The sequence below is a fragment of the Diceros bicornis genome, chromosome 24 (assembly GCF_020826845.1).
Source record: "Diceros bicornis minor isolate mBicDic1 chromosome 24, mDicBic1.mat.cur, whole genome shotgun sequence".
NCBI classification, from domain to species: domain Eukaryota; kingdom Metazoa; phylum Chordata; class Mammalia; order Perissodactyla; family Rhinocerotidae; genus Diceros; species Diceros bicornis.
This window is the reverse complement of record NC_080763.1, coordinates 31439321-31447779: the sequence shown is the minus strand read 5'-3', so window position 1 is coordinate 31447779 and position 8459 is coordinate 31439321.

Below are 8459 nucleotides of genomic sequence, written 5' to 3'. Positions count from 1 at the left end.
ACAGACATTGTTTCTGTAAGTAAGATCTGTAAGTAAGATCTCACATTCGTGAGATGTAAGTATATCATGTGTTAGAAGCTCAATAAGTAGTTATGATAATGTTTTCTGAAAAGTCAACATTAATGTGTCCACAGCATACGCACATACATACTCACTCAAGCGCTCACATAACTTCCCATAGAATAGTGTTCTTAGCTAGAAACGACCTCCAAATAATGTAATTTATCTCACCCTAAATGAGAAGGGCTATTATATTTTTGTTGCTCCACCCACAAAAAGTCTTCCCAGAGATGGTATTTCAAAATGTTGGCAGGGCAGTTTGCTGGAAGTTCTAGCTATTTCAATACTGATTCTCTTTGGTATAGATTTTAATTTGAGGCAGGAGGGAAGTTGCTAACTATTAATTAGCAGTACGGATGTGATAAAGGGGAAAGTTTTAAAATATGTTCACAGAAAGGACTGTGCAAAGAGAAACTAATTAAAAGGCTATGACAGTCTTACCTCAGGAATTCAACAGATTTTTGATTGGCTATGATGGTGCCTACTTTATGTAAACTGTAAAACTGAGAAAAATACAGCTGATGAACCTGTGCTGCTGAATTTATTGGAAAATTTTTCTTGGCCAGTACTATCACTTGTAATATCAAATCGTCAATTACATGTTCAATCCACAGTCAACAGTGTCTGCTAATTACATAGCACTGCGTTAAGTTTAATCCAAATGGTAGGATGCACATTTGAGATTGATTTTCGTAACTGCATTAGCTGGTTACTTACACTTGATTAGTGAAGATACAGTTTGGTGCAGAAATTGCTATGTTAACCCAAGGACTTATTCCCTTATTCTGCAATTCCGTGAAATTGCCCATGTTACTCTACTCTTAAAAGATATATGTTGCCCTTGATGGGGAGTCTTATTGCATAAGGGATCCATGAGGGCTGAAATAACTTAGCCTCCCTGGAAATCTCTTGCCACAGTGTAATTGCTGCCTCCTCAAGGTTTCTGCAAATGTCTTACTAGATTTTTCCTGGTAAGCAAGCTTCCCTCTTCCTTCTATTTGTATTCTAAAATCTCAAATATAGGTACTCTTTCCTTGTTTTGTTTTTTTTTTTTACTCCAATCTTGGAGTCCCATCCTTTATTTTTTTTTTCTCTAAGCCCAGCCTTCACTTCCTCCCGACTTTTAACAGAAAATTCTACTAGCTCTCTAATACTCTCCTCCTCCTGGCCAGAGCATTAACCTACCTGGAACACAGTGACTTGAAACAATATCCAAGATTTATTCGGTACATGTGATAGTTAATGTTATGTGTCAACTTGAAGGGTGTTTTTGGATGAGATTAACATTTAAATCAGTGAACTTTGAGTAAGCAGATTGCCCTTCATAATATGAAGAGGGATCATCCAATCCGTCAAAGGTCTGAATAGAACCAAAAGATCGGCCTCCCCAAGCCAGAGGGAATTGTCCAGCAGACTCCTTCGGACTTCATCTGCATCATTGGCTCTCCTGGGTCTCCAGCCTGCCAGCCCACACTTATTTTAGTTGTTGTTGCGATTTTGAGAGTTTAATATGTATTTGGGTGACACAGTGCAACAGGGGCAGAGTGGAGTGCACATGGGCTCCCAGACCCCCACTCACAGAAAAGGGAGATGTCACTGGCTGCCGCACCTGCCATGCGTTCCTGCCATGTGTGGGTGACAATGCTGACAGGACTGCTCCATATCCAGATGCGCCTTGAGCCAACCTTACAGAGCCAACATCAGCACCACCAACCTCACGAGGTCTGGCTGCCATCACAGTGTCCCATGACACAGTTCAAACCCCAGACACTTCAGACTTGGGAGGAACTGAAGATGTGGGACATCCTTTGTTGTTCTGAAAACTCTTAGAGAGCAAATGAAGGAGCTCTGTGACCCCGGGGCTGGGAGAGAAGCCATAGGCTTCAGACAGATGCCACTGGTGCGGGGCGAGGCACTGGGAAGAAGTTGGCCAGAAGGAACAGCTTGCCTTTTGGGTTGATCCGATTTGTGTTTGGAAACTTCATTATCTGACTTAGTGAGGCGGGCTGCTCAGGGATACTATTTTTCCAATGATCTTCAGAACTGGGTCCTTAAGCTGGGGCCCGAGACAAGATGTTAGCACCCTGTGTCTCTGCCCTGATATTGGATGATAAAATGTGTTGGGTGAGTGCTATGGGTCGCATGGTGTCCCCTTAAAATAGCTGTTGAAGTCGTACCCACTAGTGCTTCAGAATGTGAGCTTCTTCTTGACAGGTTCTGATATTAACCTCTTTATGTGCTTGATACCTATTTTCAAGCTGTTTTCCAGAAAGACTGTTCCAAATTACACACTAGCAGTGTGTACAAGGGCTGTTCTCGCAGCAACTTAATCAGCTTTCAGAATTATCTTTTTATAATGAGTTCCAATTTAAGATGTAGAAAATAGAATTTCTTTGCTTGAATTTGCATTTTTAATTATTAGTATTACAGAATCTTTTATTCGTGTTAGCCATTTTTTTTAATTTTTATGAGGAATATTTATTCATCTTCCTTTCCTATTTTGCTCTTTTGGTCTATAATTTTTTATTTTTTTCTATGTCACATTTTTGAAAGTACAAAATAAAGCAGGTCCATGCAACAACCAAACTCCATAGAAATGTATAAAGACAATATTATTCCCTTCCAATCTTATTCCTTGAAGTAACGTTTAAATGTGTATATCCTTGCTCATATCTTCTATGCACATGTAAATATATACAGGCTTACAAACAGGTCTATATTTTGTTGTTGTTATTTGGTTAACAATTTTACCACATACATTACTCTGTAGCTTGCTTTTTACACTTAATATTTCAGACTGAACCTTCTTCTTAGGTCAATGACTACAAACATTACTTTCTTTTTAATAGCTGCATGTTATTTCATGAAATGAATTTACTAAAATGTTCAAATCACTTCTCTCTTCATGGATAGCCAAAGTATTTCTAGTTTATTTTTGTTCATTTATTTGTTTGGTTTTGGTTATAATAAAAAATTCTGGAAAAAAACAAATTTACATGTCCACATGTACGTACAACACACACACATACAGACATGCAAGCATATACATATCCTTATGCACCACTGCATTTAGTTCTGTAGCAGGGATTCCTCAAAGATCAATTCTAAACAAATGATGGAGACTCATCTCATTAAAAAGCCAATAAGTTGAGGTGGTAATAGAAAGCCCCAAAGAGTATATCCATTTCTGCACACAAATGCCAATGCCCTTTAGAAATTTGCATAAATTTGGGCATTTTTTATACTCATTAAAATACATTGATGATGTTCCACAAGAAAGCTTTTTAAAAGGCTAAATTATGCAATTGAAAAGTATTGTGGATTTCGATTTCTTGCTCTCATCTTGGTATCTAATATAAAGAAGACCTTGTTTATCTTTTGAGATAAGAAGTTCTAAAAAACAAGTGGCAGAAAGTAGGACAGAGAGAATACAATTTTCTCCTCATTTGGAGAAGTCTAGATTTTTGGCTTTCCTTAGAATGTTGATATACTGCAAAGTGAAGTAAGTGAAGAGCACATCTAAAGTCAATTCCATCTCCAGTTATGTACCATTTAAATTACAGTGGTAGGCAAGCTTCCAAATTAGAAAAATGCACTTCTGATCAGAGGATAAAGGAAGGGCAGTACTTTAAATGTTGATTTTAAATTAGGTCAACATAGCTGTAGTCTGAGTAGTGTGGACTTGAACGATTTTAAACATTGAAAGTGGCCATTGAAGGAAAACACTGTTGGTGTTGCAGAGTAGATCCAAATGGAAGGAGGCTGCCTTCACTGCACAGCTGAATCAATCACCCTTGAGTGCCTCAAATCGACCATTCTCAACTAGAAGCGTGCTTCAATATCACCTGGGGATCTTGTGCAAATACATGTTGACCAAAATTCTGATTCAGCAGGTCTGAGGGGGCCCTCAGCTCGCATATTTTGAAAAAGCTTCTCAAATCATTGTTATGAGCAATTCTGAATGAAGAACCACAGCCTAAAATATTTCTAGAAATATGTTCCCTGGATTATCCGAATCAGAATCATCCAAGGAACATGTTAAAAATATACATTTCCAGATTTTGATTCAATATGAAAGGAATGAGGCTTGAGAATCTGGACTTTTTACAAGACCCTGCAGATTGTCGTGCACACTGAAGTTTCTGAAACACTGGACCTGCACAAGCCAAGAGCAGCATTAATGGAAATCGGTTTCATTGCTCTTGACCAGTTGCAAATGAATTGAGACGTAGCCATAAAGGCATTACCAAGTGTGAACACTGGTTGTAAGAATTTACAACCTGATATATTCAGTCAAAGTCAATAACAGATCCATTTTCAAAGAAGGTTCTTGAACATTACCTGGTGTGAGTACTGGTTTCCAAATTGGTGACTTTTCTACTAGTATCTAGCTGTCTTAAAGTTATGATCATATCAGCATAGCCACTGGGCATCTTGGTTAAGATTCTTTTTGTTGCAAGTGAAACCAAAGCTACTGAAAACTAATTTAAGGAATTAATATAAGCAGTTCAAAAGAAGGAATTCATCGTGAGATATGTTTCTCTTATAGAATACATAGGCATGGAGTAAGGCCCAATTTGAAGAAAAAATTGAGGCAGAGTTGGCAAGGCCACATAATCTCTAATATCTGCTTCTTTCTGCCCTACTGGACTCTTCTCCAAGCACACGGTGGACGATGGCCACCCGACAGTATCCAAGTTTACATGTCTCCCAGTTCTGGCCCCTCGTGTAGCTACCTCTTATTCTCAGGGTCATATCTCTGGAAGAGAGAATCCTACAGGATCAGTTTGAGTAAAGATCCCACCCTTGGTCCAATCAGATGTGTAGAAAGACTAGATTAGACCTATGGGTGCTGGAGTCACTCTGGGCAGTTCCCAAAGCATGGGGGTTGGGTTTGATTTCTAACCTAGGAATTTGGAAACAACAAGAAATAATGTCGATGAGACCCAAAATGGTGTGGTCAAACTGAATACAAATTTATAAGTGCACATACACACAAAAAATTACAACATATAACACAAGTTATTGCAAAAGCGTCTGCCCCTATGGGATTTGCAACCACTCTTCGCCATGTGCCTAGGAGCATTGGGTCTTTTGCATCTACTTGTGATTTTGATTATGATTGATTCCCTGACCTAAAACCAAATGCTTTTTAAATGCCCTCAGTTGGTGGTGGAGGGGGGGGATTTGGTCTTTCTCAACAGATACAACTACCGTAATGACCAGCACACAGTATGGACTTCAAGTAAAGTTGTTGAATAATACGGGTACAGGGAATCCCAAATTTTATCTAATACTCTTCATGTCTGCTTAAGTGTTTACCACAAGATATTCTCTGTAGCTGCCGGTATTGATATTACCATTACCTCTTCTTGACATCTGATTGGTGGTAGGTTGAATTATTTTGTGCTTTACTTGGCTTACCAATGAACCCTTGAAGCTTGCCTACATTTCCTGCTCACTCACTCAAACAATAGCTTCTGGGAGCTCCCTTGGAGAGTTCTGGCATGTTCTCATGGACAGGCCTGACCACTCCACATGTTCCAGAACTCTTCTTTTGTTACCAAACCAGGTTTGTTTTTGCCTGTCGACCAGGAAGCCAAACATCGAGGTGACGAGATTGCAGCAGACACAGAGTTTTTAATCACAAGGCAGCCAAGCAAGGAAGCAGGAGAATGAGTCTCAAACCTGCCTCACCGAAAATGGGGACTCAGGGATATTTACAGGTTAGGAGGCAACGTGGTCTGAAATGTGGAGATAGATGATTGGAGGTGGGGAGGGGTGAGGTAATCGATGATCTGTACAATCATAGTCAAACTTCATGCCTCTTCATAGGATGCATGTTTACAAAATGGTGGTGTTAGCATGATCTGAGGGTGGAGTTTTTAGCCTCTTGACGTCAAAAGAGGCTTGGGCCCAGTTGATGGGTAGGTAGTTTCAATTGGCCTAAACTGGACAAGAGGGTCCTAATTCCCGAAAAACAGCTCAGACACCCATTACTACGGTGACGCAGGCGCCAGGGAGATGTTATCTGTAGGAACCTAGTGGGAGTCAGACAGCATATTCCCTAAACAGCACAGTTAACAATGGGCGGGTAAACAACTAAAAGCTATAATCAGTAATTGCAAAAAAGTAAAAAAACTTTAGTTACTAGCTACGTAATCATCAATGGCTGTTTACTGGTTTCACTTTCTCTCTCAAGGATTTATCTTCTCATTAACCATCTGCCCTATAATCACACTTCTTAAACCTCCCAGTCTTCTAAGATAGTGATTTTTAAACTTTACAAATGACCTGGGGAATCTTGCCATGATGCAGACTCAAATTTAGAAGCTCTGGGGAGGTGCCCGGCAGTCTGCATTTCTAGCAAGCTCCCAGCTAATGCTGTTGCTGCTGGTTCATGGACTACTTTGAGTAGCAAGGTTCTAAAGACCCTTCCCCCAACTTAGCTATCTTAATTCAGACTAAAAAAAAGTATCATGACCTATAAATTTTCTGTGGGGATAGCTTAACAAAGCCTATTTTGCTGGCCTATGTCAATTCAAGTCACTGAATTCTCTTGCTTCTGTCTCTTTGACTTACCAGTAAATCACATAATTTCTTCTCTTAATACACTGTAATGGAGTAGTTTTTTATACTACCCACTCCCAACCATTTTTTCTTAATTGATGGGAAGAAATAACTTTGGTCAAAATGTGTTGCTAGAGGGGCCCGCCGGTGCCACAAGCGATTAAGTGCGCGCGTTCCGCTGTGGCGGCCCGGGGCTCGCCGGTTCGGATCCCGGGCACGCACTTGATGCACCGCTTGGCAAACCATGCTGTGGCGGCGTCCCATATAAAGTGGAGGAAGATGGGCGCGGATGTTAGCCTAGGGCCAGTCTTCCTCAGCGAACAAAGAGGAGGATTGGCAGGTGTTAGCACAGGGCTGATCTTCCTCACAATAAATAAATAAATAAATAAATAAATAAATAAATAAATAAATAAATAAATAAATAAATAAAAACGTATTGCTAGGAATGTTCTTCCCTTTGATAAAAGAACTTTATCTCTGTGGGTTTTCCCTGTGTCTCACTCTTCCTTACTTGAGAGTAAAAGAGATTGAACGAGTAGTTGTGTGTGGAATGCAGTTCACCTCTGACTGGCAAAGGAACATCACAGCAATGAAATTCTCCTCACTCCAACCACCAAGTGAACTTTACAGCTGCCAAACAGGTGACACGTGGCATTAAACACAGAGGAGTGGTTTCCAGCTGCAGTGTTGAGACACTGCATGTCAAAGAGAGGTGTTAGGTGTGCTCTGACTAATTTGTTGGTAATAGTAGTAAAAGGCACCAAGCTTTGCAAATGGTTTCTTTTTAAAACTGTTACAGTGGATTCTAGTTTAGGATTCTGACTATACGGTGAGGTCATTCTAATTCATTTACTTATTTGCTTTCTAAAGGTTTCTTGTTTTTTTAAAAATTTAGGAGTGGAATTTTGTCTTGGACTCTACGAACATACACATATGATTATCATCGATCTGTCTTTCTGTTGCAGAAGATTAAATGTAACTGCTATTCTGCAAGCGCCAAGCAGGTTTATTTTCTCCAGTAAAATTTCTAATTATTTAGGTTCTCTTTGGAAAATCCAGCCCACATCTGCTTATGCAGCCCAAAGGAAAAGTAGTTTATTTTCCTTCACAAATATACCCTTCAAACTTTTGGGGTATTACCAGAGGGAAAGTTCCCTATAATTTGAGCATTTGAGGATCTAAACATCATACTATTTCCCCTGCATGCTTCCTCCTCTACTCAATCAGGTCAACATCTAACCTTGTGCTTTGTGTCAGGCTCTGCTCTTATCCCAACTCATCCCAAGGACACTTCTTTTTCTTTTTCACTATATTAAACCATATTATTTTCTCTCATCACTGAACTCGTAAAGTCCTTTTAACTAACATTCTCAAGCAGATGCTCAATTGTTCTCTACTTGTTCTGCATTTGTTAATCTTATTTTTCCAAATAGATTATAAGATTTTAAGACTGACAGATTATAAGTACATCCATTGCCTGTGGATGTAATCAGGTCGCGGATTTGTTCTCTATCGTGCTAGGCCCAGAACTAAACCATGCTAGAAATTCCATAGCTTGTAATTTATTTTATGAATATTGAATGACTGGAATCCCATCTTTGAAAATAAATAAACAGAACACATAGCTTATTTTTCAATTCAGAATGGTGGGCTAATTAGAAATGAAATTAATATTTACGTGGCACTTCACTCAGTGCCTTGTTTACAGTTTATACTCAATTCAAGTTAATTCAATTCTTCTTTCTCCTCTAGTTTGTTTGTCGCCCGTGGTAGGGAGTAAGATCATTCAAATCAACTGATTTTAAGAATTTCTAAAATCATTTTCTCTG